The following is a 27278-nucleotide window of genomic DNA, read 5'->3' on the forward strand; positions in this document are numbered from 1 at the left end:
TTTTGAATTTTATGAGTACAAATAAATAATACATGTTTAAAGTGCTAGTTATACAAATTACCCATATTGGGTCATTGTACAGAATATACATGCATTGAAACATCACACTGTACCCCATAAACATGTACAATGATTATGTGTCAATTATAAATAAAATACATCTTGAAAAAAGAAGGATCAAACTGCCTGACACCGAAAGAAGAAAAGCTCTTAAAAGCACTGAGATAGAAGACAGATAACCTGTGAAGCTGAGGGAAAACTCTAACCTTTGTAACAAGTTAGAAAACAGAAAAATTAATATCAATAAAATATTAAAATAAAAGCTTCGGGACAGCATACAATCTATTAACAGAGTGATAAGACAACCTATAAAATAATAGAAAATATGTGCATCTGACATGGAGTTAATATCCAAAATATATGAGACTCATCTCAACAGCAATAAAAATACAAAGAACTCAACTAAAGAGTGAGCATAAGACGTGAATAGACAATTTTCCAAAGACACAAGGAAATGCTCAACATCACTAATTAACTGAAAAATGCAATCCAGAACCACATAAGATAGTACCTCATTCCATTTAGAATGACCATTGTCAAGAAGACAAAAGATAACAAAGTTAGATGAGGATGTGGGGGAAAAGGAACACTTATACACAGTTGGCATGAATGTAAATTTAGTACATTTTTTGATGTATTTTTTTATTAGAAACTTCATGAAAAACTATGCAGTTTTCTCAAAACAAAAACAGAAACAAAACAAAAATGAAAAACCTAAAAATGAAACTGCGACCTAATCCTGTAATTTCATTATTGAGTGTACATTAAGAGGAAATAAAATCAGTATATTTAAGAGATATCTGCACTCCCATGTTTATCGTGGCTCTATTGACAGTAGCCCAGATATGGAATCAATCTTAGTGTCCAAAAGGGATAAATAGATAAAACCAATGTGGTGTACATACACAACGGAATAGGATTTAACCACAGAAAGAATGAACTCCGGCGCTGCGGGCTGACGCCGGTCTCTGACTTACGCGACCCGCGCGCCCGGCCTTTCGGGCTATTCAAGTACCCGACGGATGGATGTCCTGCCGCAGACCCTGCTTCACCACCCACCTTCCACCTCCCAATAGCTCTGGCTTTTGCGGTCGCCGCGGCTGCTTCTCCTACTGCCGCAACTTGGAATCAAAAACGCTTCGTCGTGCTCTCAGGACAGAACCATGAACCCAGCGCAGCTGCGGTGCGTAAAGCTCTTCTTCCGCCGCCGGGCGCCGCCTGCGGAGCCTGCTGCGTCCACCTCCGCCTGAGCCCACCCGCAGGGCAGCGCCCAGTTGCTCCTGCGGGCGGCGGCTGGGGACTGACTGGAGCGGCGGGACACCTTTGGGGAGCGTGCGAAGGAGGAACCGCAGCCGCCACTTCCTCTCTCTCTCCCGGGGATGTGCAAAATTACCATGAAATTATGACTCGTCATCCTGCGAGTTACCAGTTGGAAAATTGGAGTCTAAAAATTGTTGCCACCATTTTGGCCCACCAGTTCCCCAATAGCTATATTTGGGTGATAAAATGCTCCAGATCGCATTTGCACAAATTCAGCTGCCATGATGGTTTTCTGAAAAGTAACATATTTGGTTGTCCAGAACACAATACTACATATATTAATTTTGTAACATTATATATTATATATGCACTATTGAACAACTACAGTGAATCAAGCACTGCTATAAGAATTTTGTATTCATTATCTCTCAAGAATTCTCTTGGAGGTAGATTTCAGTATCTTCAATTAAGAGGCTAATTTATAAACTGCATATATTTGAATAAGACTGAAACATGAAAGGCTTTTAAAATTACAATGTTGAATAAGGAAAGAGCATTATAGAAGTCTATATAGCATGCATCTTTACAGAAAGTTTTAAAACTTACGAAGTTAATGTATTATTTAGAGACACCTACATATGTAGTATAATTAATAATAAAAGTCAAAGGAATTATAGTTTCTCAAAACTGAGGACGAATGATGATTTTCTGAGGTAGAGAGGCAAAGAGTTATATTTGGGAAAGACTGTCTAGACAATACAGACAGCTTCAAATGCAGGAGTAAAGTTTTACTAAGTAATTGATAGGTACAGGGTGTTGAATTTTTTTTCTATACACACACACACACACACACACACATGATTTGGCCCTATATATTCATGAATACCATACCTGTGAATTCAAACCAACCTTGAATAAAATGTAGTGAAGCATACAATGTTTACTTTTGTACTGAACATGTACAGACATTATTGTCATTATTCCCTCAGCAATACAAAACTAAATAGCATTTATGTTGCATTAAATATAATAAGTAATGTAGAGATAAATTAAGTAGTATACAAGAGATTGTGCATAGGTTATATGAAAATCATCCTTCTCTTTATATAAGAGACTTAAGCATCTAGGATTTTGGTATCCCAAGCGGGTCTTGGAACCAAACCCTTATACATACCTGTTTATCCATAAGGACAACCATATAAAGGACAACTGTGTATGTGTATTTATATGTAAAATTTTACACATACAATTATATACTAGTGCTTAATATTATATTTTTATTATAAATGCTTGATGTAAACAAGCATTAAGTTTCTATGGCATACAGTACAATGTTTCACTTAGTCATCTTCCATCTCTACAACAACCCCCCATGACACAAGTTTACCTATATAACAAATCTACACTTTTACACCTGAACTTAAAATAATAGTTTAACAAATGTTATTTTCAAAATCCTATTGATGACGTTAAGTGGACACTTACTGAGTTATGTATTTTAGTGATGTTTAATATAAGCTAGTTGTGTATGGATTTATGCAGTCTCATTTTACTTTTTTGTTGTTGTTGCTTATGCTTTTTATGTCATATCCAAGAAAGTATTGTCAAGATCAAAGTAATAATTCTCTCACCTTGTAAAACATATTTGGAATATTTTATTCAAAAAAATTTATAATTATAGTTTTTACATTGAAATATTTCAGGTAGTTTTTATATACAGTGCAAGAGAAGCATCCTACATTGTTATTTTTTGTTTGATGGATAGTCAGTTTTCCAACATCATTTGTTGAAAAGGCTCTTCTTTCTCCGTTGTGTGGTCATAGCAACCCATGTGCAGGTCATCTGATTATGTTCACAAGGGTTTATTTTGGGGCTTTCTATTCTATTTCATTACCTCTTTGTCTTTATACTAGTACCTTACTGTTTTTATTTCTGTAACTTTGTGATAGGTTTTGAAATCAGAAAATATGATGCCTTTAACTTTATGCTTCTTTTCTAAAGCTATGGTGGATATTCATGGTGGCTTGAGATTTCATGTACATTTGAGTTTTTTTTATGTTTCAGTAAAATCATACCATTGTAATTTTCCTAGGGATTACATTGAACTTGTGTGTCATTGTGGGCAGTATTAACATTTTAACAGCATGAAGCCTTCTGACTCTTGAACAAGAGTGGGTTCAAGGGTGTATTGCTTAAGTTCTGCATATTTCTATATATGATGGTTTTCCTTCTGCTTTTAGTTACTAGTTTCATTTTGTTGTGGCCAGAAAGAATACATGTATAGTCTCAGTCTTTTTAGATTTAATAACACTTGTTGTGTCCTAATGTATTTTCTATCCTTAAGTGTGTGTCATGTGATTGGGAATATTGTTTATTCTGCTATGGTTGACTGAAAAGCTCTGTATATGTCTATTAGATCTAATTGGTCTTTAATGTTGTTCAAGTTTTCTTTTGTAGTGATCTTTTACCTGTTTTTTCTATTTATTATTAAAAGTGGGATATTAAAGTCTCCCACAATTATTGTGTTGATGTATACTTCTTGCTTTGCTTCTGTCAATATTTACATATTTGGGAACCCCTATATTTTGTGCCTAAATATATTTATACATGCTGGAGATTCCTGGCAAATAGATGCTTTTATCATTACATAATATTATTCCTTGTCTCTTTTGACAGTCTTAATCTAAGGAGTATTTAGGTTAAAATAACTATGGTGACCCTGTCCTCTTTTGGTACTATGCATGTGGATTATCCTTTTTCATCCTATTTCTTTAAGCCTATTTGTTCCTTAGACCTAAAGTGAGTCTCTTAAAAACAGCATATTTTTGGATATTGTTTATTGTGAATCCATTTATGCATTTTATCCCTTTTGTATAGAAAGTTTAGTTGATTTATCTTTAAAGTAATTACTGAATAAAAAGAATTTCCATTCCCATTAAATTACTTTCTGTTTCTTTTAGTTATGCTTTTTTTTTCCTTTTCCCTTTTACTGCCTTTTTTTGGTCATTGTTGATTTTGTAAGGACATATTTTGATTTCATTTTTATTTTCTTTTGTGCACCTTTCATAGATAATTTTTGGTGATCACCAGGAGGAATAGAGAGTATATAAAACACTTAAAAATGATATCAATATATTTTATCTCATAACAACTTAACTTTGTGTACAAAAAACACCTCTTTACATCTTTTCTTTACCTTATGTTAATACAATAAAATTTTATCTTATTAATTTTACAACAGATTTTTATATTGTGTATTTATTAACAAACATATGCAAATTTTTAATGTTTTTCTTTTACAATTTTATAACAGATTCATGTGTACTTTATACACCATCATTATGATAATAGAAAATTCTCTATTTTTTTGTATATTTACCTTTAACAGAGAGTTCTATATTTTTACATGGTTTTATAATTAGCTGTCTAGCATTGTTTTATTTTTCAACATAAAAGTCTCCTTTTAGCATATTTCTTGTATGGATGTTCTAGTGATGATGAACATCACATATGTTTTTTAAATTTTAGTAACAGATGGACTTACTATGGCTATTGTACTAGTCTTTTCATATAACAGGTGGACTTACTATGGCTGTTGTACTAGTCTTTTTATAACACTATTATAAAAACAATATGAATCTGAATAATTTATAAAGAAAATAAGTTTAATTGACTGACATACAGGCTTAACAGGAAGCATGACTAGGAGGACTCAGGAAACCTACAATTATGGAGGAAGGGAAAGGGAAAACAAGTATGTCTTCACAATGGGGGAGCAAGAGAGAGGGAGAAATGGAAAGTGCCACACTTTTCAATCATCAGCTCTTATAAGTAGTCACTCACTATCATGAGAACAGCATAGGGAAATCAAGCCCCATGATTCAATCACCTTTCATCAGGTTTCTCCCTTGACACCTGGGGATTACAACATGAGATTTGGGTGGAAGCACAGAGCTAAATTGTATCAGTTATATTGTTACTTGTGTTTCTTATTTATAGCTTTTTTTTTTCTAGTTTTCTCTCTTACAGCTTTTCTTGTGTCTCATGGATTCTTTTCTTTTGTGGTAATATGCCGTGGTTCCTTTCTCATTTTCTTTACTGTATCTCTACAGGTATTTTTCATGGTTATCAGGATGATTAAATAAAACCTCTTGAAGTTTTATTTTCAGCTGGTAACAAATTAACTTTCATTGCATACAAATTTTTCTCTCTTTGCATCTCTCCTCAAACTTAAATTACATTATATATTTATGTTTTTATATTTTTATGTAACATATTCATTAACAAAGGTTTATGATTGTTTTTATGCTCTAGTCTTTCAGATTCTATAAAAGAAATAGAATGCTTTATGCACCATCATTATGATGCTAGAGAATTATATATTTGTATATGTATATACCATTCTTAGGAAGCTATATCTTTACATTATTTTTTTAAGGCAGGGTCTCACTTTCACACACGCTGGAGTGCAGTGGTTTGACCACAGCTCTCTGAAACCTAGAACTCCCAGGCTCAAGTGACCCTCCCACTTTAGCCTTTCGAGTAGCTGGAACCACAGGCCTGCAACATCATGCCAGTTAATTTTTAAAATTTTTCATACAGATGGAGTCTCAACATGTTGCCCTGGGCTCAAGCAATTCTCCCATAGGGCTGGGATTACAGGTGTGAATCACCACACCTGGATTGATTTTGCATTTCTGTCTGGCATCAAGACACTCTAGGATGTGAATAGTGGTTGTATATTGTATCTGAGTGGAAGTATAAATGGTTCTAATCCAGTTAGAAGCAGGTGCCTCAGGAAAATATAGAAGGGGATCGAATAGGTGGGGTAAGTTTCCCTAACGAATGTGATATGTGTTGGGTCCTGGTAGATGGAAAGTGAGCAGGGAAGAACATTTCAGAAAGAGAGAGGAGCACAGGGGCCCAAAGCAGAGACAAATGGGGGGTCAGTGATAAATTTGTTGCCTTTTTTGGTGGTAATAAGGTTTCTGCACCTGTCTGGGTGCCTGGTCTTCAATTCTACTTGCAGAATCTCTGCATCTCATTTAAACTTTTTGAGCTCTGGTGTTTCATTTCAGCCTCTTCTTGTTTTGGAGGCCGATCTCAGGTCCAGGAGGCCCACTTTGATGAGCTCTTGGAACAAATGAGGCATCAAAACCATGAGGAAATACGAAAGTTTCATCTAAGAAAGGCCAAAGATTTTCTGAAGAACATGAAATCCATGTCGGCTAATGAGACCCCAAAAGACAGGAGAGGCTGGCCTGAAATTTATAATATGGTCACAGGCAGCCCACTCAGGAGCTAGGAGCTTAGTCAGCAAGCTGAGGACTGTTTTGCCTCTAACATAAGGGAGTGTTGTGGTCATTTGCAGCTCTGCTCTCAGCCCATACAGAAGTTTCAAGAGAGAATGTTGAAAAGTTTATGGAGGAAGGTTCTAGGACAATGTACTTTAAAGTGTGACATAAATTGTGTGTTGAAAAGAGTAAAATTGATGAGTCGTTTTATACATAGAAGATAAATTGTTATTATCTTAAGCAAGACTCTTATAATTATGAGGTGTTTTATGTAAGTCTCTTGGTAACTACAAGAAAAAAGTTATAATAGATCCAAAAAAGAAAAAGGACCAAAGCATATAACGACAATAAAAGCAAAAAAAAAAAAAAAAAAAATTAACAAAAACACAAAGGAAGACAGCGTAAAAAACAAACTACTAAATGATCAGACAGCAATTAACAAATTGGCAGGAATAAGTACTTACCTATCAATAGGTTTTTTAAATATGAAAGTCTAATTATCCAATAAAAACACATTGTTATGGTATAAATGTCCCCTCCAAAATTTATGTTAAAATTTAACTCCCATTGTTACAATATTAGGAAGATAGACATTTAAGAATTTACTGGCCGTTCGCCCTGGCTCATGCGTATAATCCCAGCACTTTGGGAGGCCGAGGCGGGTAGATCACGAGGTCAGGAGATCGAGACCATCCTGGCTAACACGGTGAAACTGCGTCTCTACTAAAAATACAAAAAAATTAGCTGGGTATGGTGGCGGGCGCCTGTAGTCCCAACTACTCTGGAGCCTGAGGCAGGAGAATGGCGTGAACCCGAGAGGCGGAGCTTGCAGTGAGCTGAGATCCTGCCACTGCAGTCCAGCCTGATAGAGAGAGACTCCGTCAAAAAAAAAAAAAAAAAAAAGCCGGGCACGGTGGCTCAAGTCTATAATCCCCAGCACTTTTGGAGGCCGAGGCGGGTGGATCACGAGGTCAGGAGATTGACGCCAGCTTGACCAACATGGTATTTTCTACTAAAAATACAAAAATTAGCAGGGCATGGTGGTGACCGCCTGTAATCCTAGCTACTCGGGAAGCTGAAGCAGGAGAATCGCTTGAATCTGGGAGGCAGAGGTTGCAGTGAGCCGAGATGCGCCACTGCACTCCAGCCTAGGTGACAGAGCGAGACTCCGTCTCAAAAAACAAAAACAAAAACAAAAAACTAAAAACAAACAAAAAAACACACACACAATTTACTAGGCCATGCTCTACTCTCATGAATGAATTAATGTCATTATTTCCAGAATGAATTAGTTGTCATGAGAGTGGTTCCATTATAAAAGCAAGCTCTCTGGTGTGAGCCTTCTGTTCTCCTTATGCCTTTGATCATTTTGTGACGTGGAAATACGATTCTCATCAGATGGCAATGGCATGTTCTTGGTCTTTCAGCATCTAAAGAAAGGAGCTAAGTAAACTTCTATTCTTTATAATTTACCCACTCTAGGATATTCTGTTATTGAAGCAGAAAATGAACTAAATAATTCACAAATGTCTAAAGAAATTAACAAATTTACCAGTATATTTTATGTAAGAAAATTTTTTTACATTTAAGGGCACACATAGGTTACTGGTTAAATAATACAAAAGGAATATACTATGCCAATAATAACTAAAAGAGTATATTAGTGGCTATATTTATATCAGACAAAATAGACTTCTAGAAAAAAAATCTGTCAGGAGGTGCAGAGAAGTTGACTATAGAATGATAACAAGCTGATCTGTCAAAAGGCTATAACTATATATGCACCCAACATTGGAGCATATAAATATATAAACATATGTATATATGTATATAATATAATATGTCTATATAATATCCATATAATAATATATTTTATATATGACTGTAGAAAAAAATAGACCATTATTATCATAATAGAAGATGTTATTACTCTACTTAAAACAATGTTTTAAGTAGTAAGAAAACAATGTACTTGCAAAGCACTATAGAACAAGTGCACCTAACAGTGATAAACACAATATTTCATCAAACTGTATTTGAATACACATTCTTCTCAGGCACACATGGAATATTATCCAGGAGATATCGTATTTTGGGCCAACAACAACAACGAAATCTCTTAAAACTTAAAAACATTAAAATTACATGAACTTTTTAAATTACGATTTTTTAAAACTAGAGATTAATAACAAAAAAAGTTAAAAACTCACAAATATGTGGATATTAACATATTTCTGAAAAACAAATGGGTCAAAGGGGAAAAGAAAAAAGAAATCAGAGAGTATCTTGAGAAAAATAGAAATAAAAACACAACATACAACAACTTCTGGGATGTGAAAAAGCAGTTCTAAGACAAAAGTTTACAGTGATATATTTCTATAAGAAGAAGAAGAAAGCTCTCAAATAAACAGAATGACTTTGACTTGCAAAAGCCTTGAAAAAATCTACTTACTTCCAATGTTAACATAATACACAAAATAATAAAGAGATTCAATAAAAACTTGAAAGACAACAAAAAAGATAAAAGCAGAGAAATAATTTACATATAAAAGTTATCTAAATTAAATAATTTAAAAAACGAGAAGAGTAAATTTTTTTATTTTCAAGTTGAAAGATTAAATCTCTTATTTTTATTTTGTGTTTATGTTTACAATAAACAGGTTCCAAAATTTTATCCTGAACTCACAGACATTCTATTTCCAGCAGGGTTTGTATTCAGGCACCTGAGGTGTGGCCTTGGGTTTGTGAAAGAGGGTTTGTGGAGAAGAAAAAAGCAGACTAAGAGAAAGTGATACCAAAAAACCCATGGGTAGGGGACAGTGCACAGTTGGTGAAAGGACTGGTTAGTGCTATAGACACTGGCCTACACAGGGTAACTCTGATTTCTAAATGTGTATGTGCAGGCAGATGAGATGGACAGAGGGTGGAGAAGCCTAGGCTTCTGGAGAAAAGAGGTCACTGGTGCAGATGCAAGATCTGGGCATAGAATTAAGCCATGAGTCCACTGGGAACTCATGCACCGTATTAGTGGAAAACTCTAGAAGCAGAGGTTCTGTCAGCAAAGTTTCTGAGGGTGAAGCCTTGTCATGGGAGAGGGGTAGCTACATCATTGCCTAATGTGCATATGTGTGAGTGTGCAGGAATTGCGTTATAGCAGCAGAGTGGGGAGAGGAGTCTGCCCTCAGAACTCCATCCCTTTTAATCCTCAGTTCCCTCTGACCGTGGATGAGACCTATTATCACAAGACAATTCACATCGTGACAGCAGGTGTGTAAAAGAATAGAGTGTTTATTCCCCAAAAGACCCGCAGTATACCTCCAGTCGAGGCTGCTGTGATGTCTTTGTTCTAACACCAAATATATGGAGTTTGTTGAACACCAGCCAATTCCTCAACAGCAACTGGGTGTTTAACATCTTAATTCTGACACCACCCAGAGTCGGCATAGACCCCACAAGTTCAGGACTCAGTCCTGCAACACTGTCCCCACTGCACATGCCTATCACAACCAATACGGGCACATCTATGCATCTCAGCAGCTATCTATAAATCATAAGCTCCCATAACACTCTTTGTCAAGTTTAATAACTAATAAAACTACCCAAAGAACTTGACAAAACATTTCACCTATGTTTGCCAGGTTATTACAATAAATACAATTCAGAAAAAGCCAAATGCAAAAAATACATATGGCAAAGAAAAGTAGAAAAGAAAGACAGGTGGGTAATGAGTCCTGGTAAAACAGTGATGTTTAAGAAAACTCTCTTATTCTTTGTGTTCTGTGAGACCGGCTTACTGCCAAGAAACACCTTTACCATTGATAGCTAGATGGTACATCCTCTTTTAGATATCACAGATTCACAGATTCTCCAAATCCCCATTTGTTCCTCATAAACAATTAAATACTTTTGTCTTCAGAGTTCAGAAGAAAATACTTGTTATGCACAGTTTGCTTGTTTCTTTTTTCCCCCAGGCCCCTGGCCTCTGTTCCACCTTCAGTCTGAGTAAACATACAACCCCTCTTTATGCCCCTCCCAAGAACAGGCTGATTTCAGGGTGAAACCTTCTCTAATCTTGAATGGATTTTGTCACCCTCCACTGTGCCCTTCCTCTCCCACCCTTCTTTCTAATTTACCTTCCTCCTCCATTTCAAACACAGCTCTTTCCTGCCTAATATTTTAGATGTTTGCAGATATTATGCTTGGTGCTTCCACCATTGCAATACTCCTTTAGGTTAAAGTCTCTGAATTTATTTTATTTGAAAATATCTAGAAACAGCCCCAGGACAATAACAATTACACCCTCACAGACAACATCTCGGTTCTCCTCCCATCTCAACTCTCACTGCCTCTGCCTGTGAATCTCCACAGTTGAGAAGGCCACATACACTTGGACCCAACTCACAGGCACTGTGATAAATCTTATATGTGAGCGAAGCCAAAAGGAGAGATTTTGACTCTCATAGCCAGCCTTCGAGCAATGGGTAAGGTCCTGGGTCTTCTACTTGTATGAAGGTCAGAGGATTATAAAACCCATGCAAGTTGAATATACCCCTTGAGTGGTACAGAGAATGCTGTAACAGGCCCAGTACACAGATGAGATATAGACACCTGTATGGTCACACAACCAAAAGTAGAAATTGTCACATGCCCACATGTACATAATCCACAACTGAGCTTCTAAGCCTCACACCCATGGGCAGTCGGAATTTGGAGTTGTGACTCTCACAAGTGGATTCAGTCCACAGGTGAAATGGTGACTCTCCCACCAAGATTGCGCACAGCATTGAGTCTGTGACTCCCTTACCAGGACACAGCTTGGAGAAGGGCTTGGGGCTCCCACGTCAGGGTGCAGTCCACTGTTGGGATTGTGACTCATGTACTTGGACCCAACTCACAGGAGTTGTTGACTCTCCTACCTGGAGTGGAGAAATGTGTGGGTTTGGGGGTCTCATTACTGGCCTTCCCACAGGTATAATTGTGACATACATCTAGAACCTTAGTGATTTGACAGTGCTTCTGTCTCAGCCCAGAGATATCTTGTGACTTCGACCTGGTATAAACACCTGGGTGATGTGATGATTTTGCCTAGACACTTCCCTCAAAGGAATTGTGATATATCTCTCTACCTCTCACCTAGGTGATATAAATCTTTTCCCCTACCTGGACCCTGCTCACAGGTAAGGTTATAACATATTGCTAAGCCTAGTACTTAATGATGTGACTGTCCGATCCTGTTTGTGCCCTGCCCTCAAGAAGCATTGTGACATATCACTGGGCTAAGCAACAAGGTAATGTTGCTTATGTGTCGTCTGTCTGGGCTATGTGCACAGAGGGCATTGGGAAATATCTCTGGACCAATCACCTAAAAGAAGAGACTCTCCTCACTTGCCTGGACTCTGCTCACAATACAGATTTTCATAAATCACTGGGTACAGCACCTAGGTGATGGGGCTCTTCTTTCCTGGGCTCTTCCATCAGAGAAGATTGTGATGTTTTCTGAGCCCAGCACTCAAGTGAGGTGACTTGTCTCCCTGGGCCCTACCCACAGAGAGCATTGTGAAATATCTTTGGGATCATCACCTAGGTAATGTGAATCGCCTCTGCTTCATGGGCTTTGCACTCAAAAGTGCTTGTGATTTTCATGGGAAGCAGCACCCAGATGATTTGATTCTATTGGATGGGGGGCTGGGATCTGCCAACAGGAATAATTTTTACATATTGCTCAGCTAAACCCCTAGTTAATAGGACTCTTCTCTCCTATCTGGGACCTCCTTACAGTGTGTTTCGTGTCATATCTCTGGGCTGAGCACAGAGGAGTTGAGACTCCTTCCTTGGCACTCCCCAAAGGGAATATTATTACATATCTTTGGGCCCATCACCTAGGTGATGTGACTCTCCTCTCTTACCCGGAACCTTTTTACAGTTGGGATTGTAACATATTGCTGGGGCCAGCACCAGCTGATGTTATTCTTCTCCCAGGGCCCAGCCCACAGATGAAATCGTGGCATATCTCTGGACCATCACCTAGGTGATCTGGTTCTGCTCTTCTGCCTGGACACTTTCCACAAGAGGAATTGGGACATATTGTTGGGCCCAGCTCCCTGGTGATGAAACTGTCCTGCCTTGGCTTTGTGCACAGGGGGCACTGTGACATATTTCTTGGCCAAGCATTTGAGTGATATGACTCACCTGAATGGACCCTGCTTCAAGACAGGATTGTGACCCATCACTGGGCCAATCATGTGGGTGATGTGTTTCTGCTCTGTTGCCTGGACTCTGGCCAAAGTAAGAATTGTGACATACAGCTGACCCAGCACCCAGGTGATGTGACACTTGTGTCTGGTCCCTGCTCACAGGTGAAATTGTGACATATATATAGTCATAGGTTAAAGGTGAAATGATGACTCTCATACATGGGATCCAGCTAAGAGAAGAGATTTTGACCCTCATAGCTAGGGTTAAGGCAAGAGGCATGGACCTGGGTCTCCTACTTTAACAAACGTCATAGTGTATTATGACACCAAAGCACATTGTATTAAGCCCTCAGGTGGTACAGAGATGTCATAACAGGACCCGCACAAAGGTGAGGTTGTGACTCTCATATGTACATCCAAGTGACAGTTAAAATTGTAACCCTCACACATGGACAGTACTCAGTGGTGAGGTCCTAAATCTCATGTGCAAATGCAATTCAGATTTGGAATTGTGACTGTCATACATAGATGCAGCCACAGGTGAGATAGTGACTCACTTTTGAACCCATCTCACAGGCACAGCAATCAAACTTATACCTGGGCCCAGTCAACAAGAGAAATTCACAATCCTGGACTTTTTCCAGCTAAAGGTATTAGAGTCAAACCCTCTTGTGGGTGGAGTCCAAGTATGCAAGTTAGTCACAACAGTGGAGTGAATCAGTGCACGAGGGCCCAAAGCTCACCTGAAGACTGTGTTTTAATAGGGGAATTACAGTCCCCACGTGTTCTAAATCGTGGTCTTGGAGTTATCATCCCATCTGTGGATTGGATTGCCTCATGAGGTTCACAATTCCAAATTTATGGCCTCTTGGCATGTGATTCAGAATCTCAACACTGGGCTCTATTCATGTCGGAGGGTGACAATCCTCACTTTTGACTGGGTGTGCATACAACTCCCACAATTTCACCTGTGTGATGAACTACATTATGGCATTTTTTGTAGCACTTGATGGCTTCATACAATGTACACAATGGTCAAAACACACCATGACCACCCTAAAGTTGAAGACCCAGGACCTTCATTGTTGCCCTAAGACTAACTACAAGAGTCACAGTGTTTTCAGGTATGAGTCATCATCCCACCTGTAAGCTGTGCTCATGTATATTTCACAGTTCCAACTGTGGGGAGAGACAAGATACATCACCTGGATGCTGGCCACAGATATGTCACAATTGCCACTTTAGCCAGGATCTGGGCAGCAGAGGAGAGCCCCATCACCTAGCTGATTGGCTCAATGAGAGGTCAAAGTCCCCCCTGGGAGCAGGGGCAAATCAGGAGGGTCTTATGACCTAGGTGCTGGAAACAGCAATGTGTCACATTGCCCTCTGTGGGCAGGGCCAAGGCAGGACACCTGGGAGCTGGGCCTGGTGATATGTCACAATGCCCCTTGGGGGCAGGTCGGGGCAGGAAGGCAGCGTTACATCACCTAGGTGATGGGCCCAGAGATATTTCACAATGCCTTCTCTAATTAGAACCCAGGCACAGAAGTTACATCATTTGCATTAAGGGCCCAGTGATATGTCACAATCTTAACCAAGGGCAGGGCCCAGGTAGGAAAGAAGTCACTTCACTTTGAGGATTTCCTCAGAGATATATCACAATTTCCCCTGAGAGCAGGGCTCATGCTGAAGAGGCACATAAATAAAGTGCATGGTCCAGGTATATGTGACAATTTCAACTGTACACGGGGCCCAGGCAAGAAAGTAAAATTAACCAGCTGCTGGGAAAAGGTATATGTCACAATCACACCTCAAGAAATGTTTAGGGATAAGATTCAAAATCCCACTGATGTCCTAGCTTCGCTTATGAAACTCAACGTATCTTGTGAGTTGCGTTGAAGTACTCAAGTCACAACCTCAACAGTGGACTTGATCTGTGCCTGAGCATCTGAACTCCTCTTGCAGACGTTATCCCAGTAGGGGAGTCACAGCCTCACAGGGGTGCTGAATCTTGGTGTGAGAGTCACCATCCTACCTGTGGATTGCATCCACATATGAGTCACAATTCCAACTTTTGACTGCCTCTGAGTGTGAGATTGAGAATATCATAAGGAGACTGGGTTTTTGTGGGAGGGTGAGAATTCTTACTGTCAGCCGGGTGTGCATATGAGAGTCACAATCTCACCTGTTTGCTGGTCCCTGTTATGACACTGTCTGTGCCACCTGATGGTTTCATATGGCATATGTGCACAATCTGCTTTTAGATTTTTGTGCCTTCCCAGGTATATGTTACAACCTCAAATATATGATTATGCCCATTGCCCTAAGACCAGGCATGACCATCAACATCTCTCCTGTTTGCTGGGTCCAGGTATGAGAACCATTTATGTTCCTGTGATCTGGGTACAGAAATGGGTCAACATCCCTCCTGTGCCTCAATCCACATGTGACAGGCACAATTCCAACAGTGGGCTATGTCTGTCAGTGAGGCTCAGGAACTCACTATTCTACTCTGTCCATGTGTATGGGTGACAATCGTAACAGTCAGCTGGGTGTTCATACAATAGTCACAATCTCAGCATTGTGCTGGGTCCTATTAAGACACTCACTGTACCATCTGAGGGCTTTACACAATATGTGTGCATGTGGTAATCGCCTGTTATTATTATTTTTTTAAAGTAGAAAACCCAGGACTTTATTTTTTGGCTTAAGCCTACCAATGAGAGTCAACAGCTCTCTTATTGGCTGGGTGCAGGTATAAGAGTCATCACTGTGCCTGTAAGCTGGGTACTGATATAACTCACCATCCGATCTTTGGCCAGATTCACATTTGACCGTCAATATTCTAACAGTGTATTATATCCTCTTATGAAAGTTAGGACCTCACCAGTAAGTTTTGTCAATTTGTGAGGGAAACAATGCTAATTGTCATCTGGGTGTGCCTCTTGAGTCACAGTTTTACCTCTGTGCTGGGCCCTGAAATGACACACTCTATATCACCAAAGGGCTTTATAAAATGAATATTCATTTTGATCAAATGTATATATTACTACTAAGTAAAACCTAATACTAAAAGGTTTGATTCATAAAATATTAGTGAACATGTATCACTGTAGTTAAAAGTAAGCAATTATTTAAATCCACTGTCTAAATAATTTTGATTATATTATTTGGTATTTTAATTGAGTGCCAGTATTCATGTAGCATAGAAAACCACCCATTTCTTTTTTACTATTTTGCCATTTTATAAAATATGACTGAAATTTTGGAGATATTTTATAGAAACTAGTCTTTTCTAAAAAAGATATAGACATCAAAAAATAGAGATATTAATGTCATATTATATACATAGTTTGCTCAACCCTACAGTAATTTGTAAAGTTGGTTTGTGTACACCAATCTGAGATTACCTAAAACATAATAATGTGTCTTTTTAATGTCATATTTAACATACAACAGTTCAAAATATATCCAGACAGACAGGAACTGTGGTGGCCACTTTAAAAAACAAATGTTGTAGCATGATACACTGTTCTGTGTATGTACAGATTGAAAACTGAACTTTGAAGTTTTTGAATCATAAACAGGAGCATTATTTGTGAGTCTGCACCTTAAATACATAAACCAAATACATAGTTTACTCTTGTTAATTTAAAATATACTGCATTTTAAAAATTCAAGTGTCAAAAACTTCATAAGCCATACAACTGTTAACTGCATTTTCAAAATATAAAACTTTTAAAAATGTAAACTAAACCATGACAGTTTAGTTGAAAAAAATGATTAATGACTTTTTTATTTGCACTTGTGTTCAGAATCAACTTTATTCATTTTGGAACAAACAGGAGATGATGTGGTGGTAACTTGCTGGGTGGTGACTGTGGTGGTATTTACTGTCCTAGGGATGGTGGGATCCAGTGGACCAGAATTGTGAGCACTTTACCACGTTCACTGCTGACCTTTCTGTGACTAGGATTCGTTTTCCAGACTCCGTCATCAACTTCATTTCTGTCGTGGTGTGAAGCATTTTGCACTGCTTTAGCATCTGTCTTTGATTTCTGCTAATTTTCTTTCACTTTTCATTTGTCTTATCCATCTGTGGTGGTTGCTTTGCTGTCCTACTTTGAGGAGTTTGGGCAGCTTCACCCTCAATTATATAATTATGTAGATATACAACCACAAATATAATTAACATATACTTGTATCTTCAGCTTGTGTAGGCCTTGACCTTGGCAAGCCCTCTTCCAGAATGTCATGCCAAATTATACTACCAGCATTATATGAGTAATAATTTATTTTCTAATTGTTTTTATTTTTCAAACCTTACAGTGTAAACTCTGTGAAAGCAGAGACCTTTCATGTCATTCACCACTACATTTGCAGTTTTTAAATTAAATAAATAAGTTCGATTTGACTTTGAAGCATTTATTTTCTTAAAACTAGCTGTGGTAGCCAGGTGCAGTGGCTCACACCTGTAATCCCAGCAATTTGGGAGGCCGAGGTGGGGGGATCACGAGGTCAGGAGTTCGAGATCAGCCTAGCCAACATGGTGAAACCCTGTCTCTACTAAAAAAAGTGCTCACTGAATAATTACTTGTCCAAACATCAATGTTTTTGCTCATTTGAAACACATAACAAAATAAATAACTGCTTTGACTTTAGAGTAATCCTCCATAATAAATATTCTTATTTAATGTAAAGTCTGGGATCTGTGCTTTAGTCCTTTTTGTGTAAGTCCTGACACATTCAGACTTGAGTTTTGATTAAATACTTCCTCCCATTTATTCAGTCTGCAAAGTCTGTTTCCCTATAAACTCTATGGTGATTTTTAAGTTCTAAATTTTGGATAAAACTCTTTCCACATTTACCACAACTATAGATATTCTCTAGTATGAATTATCTTATGTCGAGAAAGGGTTGAGCATCGATTAAATAACTTGCCATATTCTTTACATATGTGGGGTTTCTCTCTAGTATGAATTATTTGATGTTGAGTAAGGCGTGAACTATAATTAAAGGCTTTGCCACATTCTTTGCATTTATAGGGTTTTTCCCCAGTATGAATTCTCTTTACATTTGTCAAGTTTTTCTCTGGTATGAATTCTCTGATGTTAATTAGGCATGACCTATGTTAAAGGCTTTGCTGCATTCCTTACATTTGAAGGGTTTCTCTCCAGTATGAATGCTTCGATGTCAAGTAAGGTGTGAACTACAATTAAAGGCTGGTTTTGCCACATTCTTTGCATTTACCGGGTTTTTCTCCAGTATGAATTCTCTGGTGGATAATAAGACTTGAGGGACGAGAAAAAGATTTGCTACATGATTTACATGTGTAAGTTTTTCTCTGGTATGAATTATCTGATGTTTAGTTAGGTACGACCTACAGTTAAAGGCTTTGCTGCATTCCTTACATTTGTAGGGCTTCTTTCCCGTATGAATTCTCTTGTGCTGAGTAAGGGCTGAAGACACTTTAAATGATTTACCACATTCTTTACATTTGTAAGGTTTCTCTCCAATATGAATTCTCTGATGCACAAGATTTGAAGAATAAGTAAAATATTTGGTACATGCTTTACATTTGTAAAGTTTTTCTCCAGTGTGAATTCTCTGATGTATAGTAAAATGTGAACTAGAATTGAAGGCTTTGTCACATTCTTTACATTTGTAGGGTTTCTCTCCAGTATGAATTATTTGATGTTGAGTAAGGTGTGAACGATGGTTAAAGGCTTTGTCACATTCTTTACATTTGTAAGGTTTCTCTTCATTATGGATTATCTTATAGTTTCTTAGACTTGACAATTTACTAAGGATTTTCTCACCATTATTATATCTGTGTGACTTTTCTCCAACATGGATTTTCTGAGGCTGAGTATGTTTTGATGACTGCATAAAAGTTTCTACACACTTGTTACATTTGGCAGACTTCTCTTGAATATGGATACTCCGATGGATATGGTTGGTGCATTCATGAAAGACTTTCTCACATTTTTTACATTTGTAATGGTTCTGTAGAAAATGAGTTTTCTGACGTCTTCTGGGGCTTATGCCTTGGCTTATGTTGTATCAGATTTATTGCACTGATTTTTCTCTGCAATACAAATATACTGGTAGAGACCTGCCTAAAGGCTGTCAAAATTTTATCATATGTGTGATATTTTCCCAAATTATCTATTTCCTGACTTGATTAATCAATGATGAATGAATGAAGACCTTTCTATATCGATCGCAAGCAGAATGAGGTGTTATTTGTTGGTAAAACAAACTTTTAACAAAGGACCCATCAAATTGATCATATTTAGAAATCACCTCTTCATTTTTAAATCTTTTCTTTTCAGAAATATTTGACTGAACATTTACTCCAATTCTATGTTTTAACTGGTTTATAAGATTATTTGAAACGTGGACTAAGTCACTATTCAGATTTTCCAAATTTTCTTTCAAAGAAAAGGTATGTTTCAAAAATTGATGTTGACATTTAGTTGCAGAAACACATGGATTAGAAAAAGCAACTGACATAGATGGAGTTTTTTGTTTTTGACCTCTTATAGCAGTGACGTTTTTGTTACAGGTAGTTGTGCTACATTTTGTATGTCCATCACAACATCCGTTGTGACTGCCATACTTACCCTCACTTCCCCACTCTTAAGTGTAAATTCTGAGGGCCACAGCTCCCATATCTATCCAATATCAATTTTTGGAATGATGCTTCTATCCGCTTTTTTCTCAAGAGGCCTTGAGTATTATGAGAAAACATATCTGAAAGATACCAAAAGTTTTAAAAATTCCAATTATTAAATTCAGGTGAAAATACTTTATAAATGTAATGTACAAAATTACACCACGTTGAGAACACCATGATAGTTGAATCAAAAACTTGAGGTCCCTTTGTTTTCTCAATTGATATATGAACTTAAATATATTAGCGTGACTAAAGCCAGTTGAGTTTGCAGTGCCTAGGTGAACACAAAGCCAAGAATGGTCACATTTAGAAGGAAGAAAATTTGTTGTATTTGTGCACCACAGCACAGTGCAGTTACACAGAAATGAATATTTTTAATCAATAATGAATATTTTTAATCAATAATTTGGTGTTTTCAAGTACTGAGAAGTCTTATTTTAATCAGATTAAGTCTGGAGCTAGTTGACTGATTTTATTTTGTGTATGGTGTGTTTAAAATTTTCTAGTTTTAGCTAATATTGATTGATAATGGGTAAACGAATCTATTTTCTTGAAATCCCACTGGCCTATTAAATTGTTGATGACGTTTGGTTAATTTTTTTGTTTTGTTTTTTTGTCGTCGTTGTTGTTTTTTTTGTGTGTGTGTGTTTTTGTTTTTGAGACGGAGTTTCGCTCTGTCGCCCAGGCTGGAATGCAGTGGCGCAATCTCTACTCACTGCAACCTCTGTCTGCTGGGTTCAAGTGATTCCCTTGCTTTCCAAGTAGCTGGACTATAGGCTCGTGCCACCACGACCGGCTAATTTTTTTTTTTAATGTATTTTTAGTAGAGACGGGGTTTCACCGTGTTAGCCAGGATGGTCTCCATCTCCTGACCTCGTGATCTGCCCGCCTCGGCCTAAGTCTCAGGGATTGCCTGGGGAACCCCAACATAATGATGTCAACTGTGAAGCATACTGGGTAAAAGAAAAAAAAAAAACATAAACAATAATAATGGGAGACTTCAACACTCCACTGTCAACATTAGACAGATCAACGAGACAGAAAGTTAACAAGGATATCCAGGAATTGAACTCATCTCTGCAGCAAGCAGACCTAATAGACATCTACAGAACTCTCCACCCCAAATCAACAGAATATACATTCTTCTCAGCACCACATCGTACTTACTCCAAAATTGACCACGTAATTGGAAGTAAAGCACTCCTCAGCAAATGTACAAGAACAGAAATTATAACAAACTGTCTCTCAGACCACAGTGCAATCAAACTAGAACTCAGGACTAAGAAACTCAATCAAAACCGCTCAACTACATGGAAACTGAACAACCTGCTCCTGAATGACTACTGGGTACATAACGAAATGAAGGCAGAAATCAAGATGTTCTTTGAAACCAATGAGAACAAAGACACAACATACCAGAATCTCTGAGACACATTTAAAGCAGTGTGTAGAGGGAAATTTATAGCATTAAATGCCCACAAGAGAAAGCAGGAAAGATCTAAAATTGACACTCTAACATCGCAATTAAAAATTCAGTTCTGCTCTGATCTTAGTTATTTCTTGCCTTCTGCTAGCTTTCGAATGTGTTTGCTCTTGCTTCTCTAGTTCTTTTAATTGCGATGTTAGAGTGTCAATTTTGGATCTTTCCTGCTTTCTCTTGTGGGCATTTAGTGCTATAAATTTCCCTCTACACACTGCTTTAAATGTGTCCCAGAGATTCTGGTATGTTGTATCTTTGTTCTCATTGGTTTCAAAGAACATCTTGATTTCTGCCTTCATTTCGTTATGTACCCAGTAGTCATTCAGGAGCAGGTTGTTCAGTTTCCATGTAGTTGAGCGGTTTTGATTGAGTTTCTTAGTCCTGAGTTCTAGTTTGATTGCACTGTGGTCTGAGAGACAGTTTGTTATAATTTCTGTTCTTGTACATTTGCTGAGGAGTGCTTTACTTCCAATTACGTGGTCGATTTTGGAGTAAGTACGATGTGGTGCTGAGAAGAATGTATATTCTGTTGATTTGGGGTGGAGAGTTCTGTAGATGTCTATTAGGTCTGCTTGCTGCAGAGATGAGTTCAATTCCTGGATATCCTTGTTAACTTTCTGTCTCGTTGATCTGTCTAATGTTGACAGTGGAGTGTTGAAGTCTCCCATTATTATTGTATGGGAGTCTAAGTCTCTTTGTAAGTCTCTAAGGACTTGCTTTATGAATCTGGGTGCTCCTGTATTGGGTGCATATATATTTAGGATAGTTAGCTCTTCCTGTTGAATTGATCCCTTTACCATTATGTAATGGCCTTCTTTGTCTCTTTTGATCTTTGATGGTTTAAAGTCTGTTTTATCAGAGACTAGTATTGCAACCCCCGCTTTTTTTTGTTCTCCATTTGCTTGGTAAATATTCCTCCATCCCTTTATTTTGAGCCTATGTATGTCTCTGCGTGTGAGATGGGTCTCCTGAATACAGCAGACTGATGGGTCTTGACTCTTTATCCAGTTTGCCAGTCTGTGTCTTTTAATTGGAGCATTTAGTCCATTTACATTTAAGGTTAAGATTGTTATGTGTGAACTTGATCTTGCCATTATGATATTAACTGGTTATTTTGCTCGTTAGTTGATGCAGTTTCTTCCTAGCCTCGATGGTCTTTACATTTTGGCATGTTTTTGCAATGGCTGGTCCCGGTTGTTCCTTTCCATGTTTAGTGCTTCCTTCAGGGTCTCTTGTAGGGCAGGCCTAGTGGTGACAAAATCTCTAAGCATTTGCTTATCTGTAAAGGATTTTATTTCTCCTTCACTTATGAAACTTAGTTTGGCTGGATATGAAATTCTGGGTTGAAAATCCTTTTCTTTAAGAATGTTGAATATTGGCCCCCACTCTCTTCTGGCTTGGAGAGTTTCTGCCGAGAGATCTGCTGTTAGTCTGATGGGCTTCCCTTTGTGGGTAACCCGACCTTTCTCTCTGGCTGCCCTTCAGATTTCTTCCTTCATTTCAACTTTGGTGAATCTGGCAATTATGTGTCTTGGAGTTGCTCTTCTCGAGGAGTATCTTTGTGGCGTTCTCTGTATTTCCTGGATTTGAATGTTGGCCTGCCCTACTAGGTTGGGGAAGTTCTCCTGGATGATATCCTGAAGAGTGTTTTCCAACTTGGTTCCATTTTCCCCCTCACTTTCAGGCACCCCAATCAGACGTAGATTTGGTCTTTTTACATAATCCCATACTTCTTGCAGGCTTTGTTCATTTCTTTTTCTTCTTTTTTCTTTTGGTTTCTCTTCTGGCTTCATTTCATTCATTTGATCCTCAATCGCAGATACTCTTTCTTCCAGTTGATCGAGTCGGTTACTGAAGCTTGTGCATTTGTCACGTATTTCTCGTGTCATGGTTTTCATCTCTTTCATTTCGTTTATGACCTTCTCTGCATTAATTACTCTAGCCATCAATTCTTCCACTTTTTTTTTCAAGATTTTTAGTTTCTTTGTGCTGTGTACGTAATTCCTCCTTTAGCTCTGAGAAATTTGATGGACTAAAGCCTTCTTCTCTCATCTCGTCAAAGTCATTCTCCGTCCAGCTTTGATCCATTGCTGGCGATGAGCTGCGCTCCTTTGCCGGGGGAGATGCGCTCTTATTTTTTGAATTTCCAGCTTTTCTGCCCTGCTTTTTCCCCATCTTTGTGGTTTTATCTGCCTCTGGTCTTTGATGATGGTGATGTACTGATGGGGTTTTGGTGTAGGTGTCCTTCCTGTTTGATAGTTTTCCTTCTAACAGTCAGGACCCTCAGCTGTAGGTCTGTTGGAGATTGCTTGAGGTCCACTCCAGACCCTGTTTGCCTGGGTATCAGCAGCAGAGGCTGCAGAAGATAGAATATTTCTGAACAGCGAGTGTACCTGTCTGATTCTTGCTTTGGAAGCTTCCTCTCAGGGGTTTACTCCACCCTGTGAGGTGTGGGGTGTCAGACTGCCCCTAGTGGGGGATGTCTCTCAGTTAGGCTACTCAGGGGTCAGGGACCCACTTGAGCAGGGAGTCTGTCCCTTCTCAGAGCTCAACCTCCGTGTTGGGAGATCCACTGCTCTCTTCAAAGCTGTCAGACAGAGTCGTTTGCGTTTGCAGAGGTTTCGGCTGTGTTTGTTATTGCCCTGTCCCCAGAGGTGGAGTCTACAGAGACAGGCAGGTTTCCTTGAGCTGCTGTGAGCTCCACCCAGTTCGAGCTTCCCAACAGCTTTGTTTACCTACCTAAGCCTCAGCAATGGCGGGCGCCCCTCCCCCAGCCTCGCTGCTGCCTTGCCGGTAGATCACAGACTGCTGTGCTAGCAATGAGGGAGGCTCCGTGGGTGTGGGACCCTCCCGGCCAGGTGTGGGATATGATCTCCTGGTGTGCCTGTTTGCTTAAAGCGCAGTATTGGGGTGGGAGTTACCCGATTTTCCAGGTGTTGTGTGCCTCAGTTCCCCTGGCTAGGAAAAGGGATTCCCTTCCCCCTTGCGCTTCCCAGGTGAGGCAATGCCTCGCCCTGCTTCAGCTCTCGCTGGTTGGGCTGCAGCAGCTGACCAGCACCGATCGTCCGGCACTCCCCAGTGAGATGAACCCAGTACCTCAGTTGAAAATGCAGAAATCACTGGTCTTCTTTGTCGCTCGCGCTGGGAGTTGGAGACTGGAGCTGTTCCTATTCGGCCATCTTGCTCCTTGTGCCGGGGTCTTCAATTTACTGAATGTTTCCTAGATGCCTGCCTGTAATTCCCTGATGAGTCAAGAAAGCTGCCACCTTAAGGTGCTCACTGGGCGGCTGTGGATGTCTAACCTCAGCACGAGCTACACAGAACCTGAAGCCAGGCTGGTTGCTCCTCTTAATGGTAAGAGCTCAGGGTTTTGGGTCATTGGCCATGTTCTAACTGTTTAATCTTCCACGTTGAAACTAAAGGCTATTTGGCAAAGGACATCCTTTATTTGGCTTCAAATCAGAAATAATTTTAGCTGCTGGTCTGTCAGGTAATTCATTTTGGAGTCCATGGAAAGAGTCGGTTCTCTGAAAATACCACAGTTTAGCCAGAAATCACTGAATCCATGTGTAATGCAGAGGTCATCACTGCATGCCAGACCTGTGCTTCTTAGAGAAAGTTGACCTATTTGTCTCATGGTTTAGAAGGCCCCCAGACCATTCCGGGCATGACAACTGCATTGGTCTTTGACCCACTTCCTGAGGTATTGATCATATCTCACCTTTAGCCTAATAGTCAGCTGACTCCAGCCACACCACGTGTCCCTTGAGGATCATTCATGTAACCTTTAGGGTTTTGAGGCCACTTGCATTTTAATCATGTTGTAGCTTTTATCATTATATCTGTCAGCATGGCAAACTGATTTTACAGGGTCTCTTGTAGGGCAGGCCTAGTGGTGACAAAATCTCTAAGCATTTGCTTATCTGTAAAGGATTTTATTTCTCCTTCACTTATGAAACTTAGTTTGGCTGGATATGAAATTCTGGGTTGAAAATTCTTTTCTTTAAGAACGTTGAATATTGGCCTCCACTCTCTTCTGGCTTGGAGAGTTTCTGCCGAGAGATCTGCTGTTAGTCTGATGGGCTTCCCTTTGTGGGTTACCCGACCTTTCTCTCTGGCTGCCCTTCAGATTTTTTCCTTCATTTCAACTTTGGTGAATCTGGCAATTATGTGTCTTGGAGTTGCTCTTCTCGAGGAGTATCTTTGTGGCATTCTCTGTATTTCCTGGATTTGAATGTTGGCCTGCCCTACTAGATTGGGGAAGTTCTCCTGGATGATATCCTGAAGAGTGTTTTCCAACTTGGTTCCATTTTCCCCCTCACTTTCAGGCACCCCAATCAGACGTAGATTTGGTCTTTTTACATAATCCCATACTTCTTGCAGGCTTTGTTCATTTCTTTTTCTTCTTTGTTCTTTTGGTTTCTCTTCTCACTTCATTTCATTCATTTGATCCTCAATCGCTGATACTCTTTCTTCCAGTTGATCAAGTCGCTTACTGAAGCTTGTGCATTTGTCACGTATTTCTCGTGTCATGGTTTTCATCTCTTTCATTTCGTTTATGACCTTCTCTGCATTAATTACTCTAGCCATCAATTCTTCCACTTTTTTTTCAAGATTTTTAGTTTCTTTGTGCTGGGTACGTAATTCCTCCTTTAGCTCTGAGAAATTTGATGGACTGAAGCCTTCTTCTCTCATCTCGTCAAAGTCATTCTCCGTCCAGCTTTGATCCATTGCTGGCGATGAGCTGCGCTCCTTTGCCGGGGGAGATGCGCTCTTATTTTTTGAATTTCCAGCTTTTCTGCCCTGCTTTTTCCCCATCTTTGTGGTTTTATCTGCCTCTGGTCTTTGATGATGGTGATGTACTGATGGGGTTTTGGTGTAGGTGTCCTTCCTGTTTGATAGTTTTCCTTCTAACGGTCAGGACCCTCAGCTGTAGGTCTGTTGGAGATTGCTTGAGGTCCACTCCAGACCCTGTTTGCCTGGGTATCAGCAGCAGAGGCTGCAGAAGATAGAATATTTCTGAACAGCGAGTGTACCTGTCTGATTCTTGCTTTGGAAGCTTCCTCTCAGGGGTGTACTCCACCCTGTGAGGTGTGGGGTGTCAGACTGCCCCTAGTGGGGGATGTCTCTCAGTTAGGCTACTCAGGGGTCAGGGACCCACTTGAGCAGGGAGTCTGTCCCTTCTCAGATCTCAACCTCCGTGTTGGGAGATCCACTGCTCTCTTCAAAGCTGTCAGACAGAGTCGTTTGCGTCTGCAGAGGTTTCTGCTGCTTTTGTTATTGTTTACTGTGCCCTGTCCCCAGAGGTGGAGTCTACAGAGACAGGCAGGTTTCCTTGAGCTGCTGTGAGCTCCACCCAGTTCGAGCTTCCCAGCAGCTTTGTTTACCTACTTAAGCCTCGGCAATGGCGGGCGCCCCTCCCCCAGCCTCGCTGCTGCCTTGCCGGTAGATCACAGACTGCTGTGCTAGCAATGAGGGAGGCTCCGTGGGCTTGGGACCCTCCCGGCCAGGTGTGGGATATGATCTCCTGGTGTGCCTGTTTGCTTAAAGCGCAGTATTGGGGTGGGAGTTACCCAATTTTCCAGGTGTTGTGTGACTCAGTTCCCCTGGCTAGGAAAAGGGATTCCCTTCCCCCTTGCGCTTCCCAGGTGAGGCGATGCCTCCCCTTCTTCAGCTCTCGCTGGTCGGGCTGCAGCAGCTGACCAGCACCGATCATCCAGCACTCCCCAGTGACATGAACCCAGTACCTCAATTGAAAATGCAGAAATCACCGGTCTTCTGTGTCGCTCGCGCTGGGAGTTGGAGACTGGAGCTGTTCCTATTCGGCCATCTTGCTCTGCCCCCTGGAAAAAGCTTTTAAACATATGAATGTGATTGTGCCTCTTGCTTAAAATCCTCCAATGACTTCTCACCGCCTGGGGAATGAAATCGCAGTCGTTTACATATCTCATCGGAGCTCTGCAACTTCACATCCTCCCTTTGTATTCCACACCCCCCTGTCCTCTGCTACTGGTCTCTGGTTCCTCAAACTCACCCTGTTCACTCTCATTTCAGGGCCAATGCTCAATAGAATTGCCTGCCTGGAATTTTCTTCCTCCGTATCTTTGCATGTCATTCCCTCTATTGCTAGGTTACTGGGATCACATTGTAAACGTTATGTCCTGACAGAGGCTGCTGTGAGCTGAATCGAGTGCTCCCCAAAATTCATATGTTGACACCTTAACCCCCAGCACGTAAGGATGTGACTATATTTAGAGATAGCGTCATCACAGAGGTAATTACGTTAAAACGTGGTCTTTGGGAGCAGAGGT

General features: G+C 39.7%; 1 long non-coding RNA gene and 1 pseudogene across 2 annotated transcripts; both read right to left on the reverse strand.

Annotated features, from left to right (window-relative positions):
* Positions 1–7839: 7839 nt before the first annotated feature.
* On the reverse strand, positions 7840–12918 carry LOC139359747 (uncharacterized). Of its 2 annotated transcripts, none has more exons than XR_011616136.1 (3): positions 12804–12918; positions 11419–11530; positions 7840–8044 (listed from the first exon to the last, which is right to left on the reverse strand). It is a non-coding gene; the product is annotated as an uncharacterized lncRNA (long non-coding RNA). The 2 variants fall into 2 exon arrangements; XR_011616137.1 differs by lacking the exon at positions 12804–12918 and adding an exon at positions 12521–12684.
* A 4763-nt stretch (positions 12919–17681) lies between these two features.
* LOC139359757 (zinc finger protein 117-like) lies at positions 17682–27082 on the reverse strand (annotated as a pseudogene).
* Positions 27083–27278: the final 196 nt, after the last annotated feature.

This window comes from Macaca nemestrina, chromosome 18 (genome assembly GCF_043159975.1).
Source record: "Macaca nemestrina isolate mMacNem1 chromosome 18, mMacNem.hap1, whole genome shotgun sequence".
Lineage (NCBI taxonomy): Eukaryota > Metazoa > Chordata > Mammalia > Primates > Cercopithecidae > Macaca > Macaca nemestrina.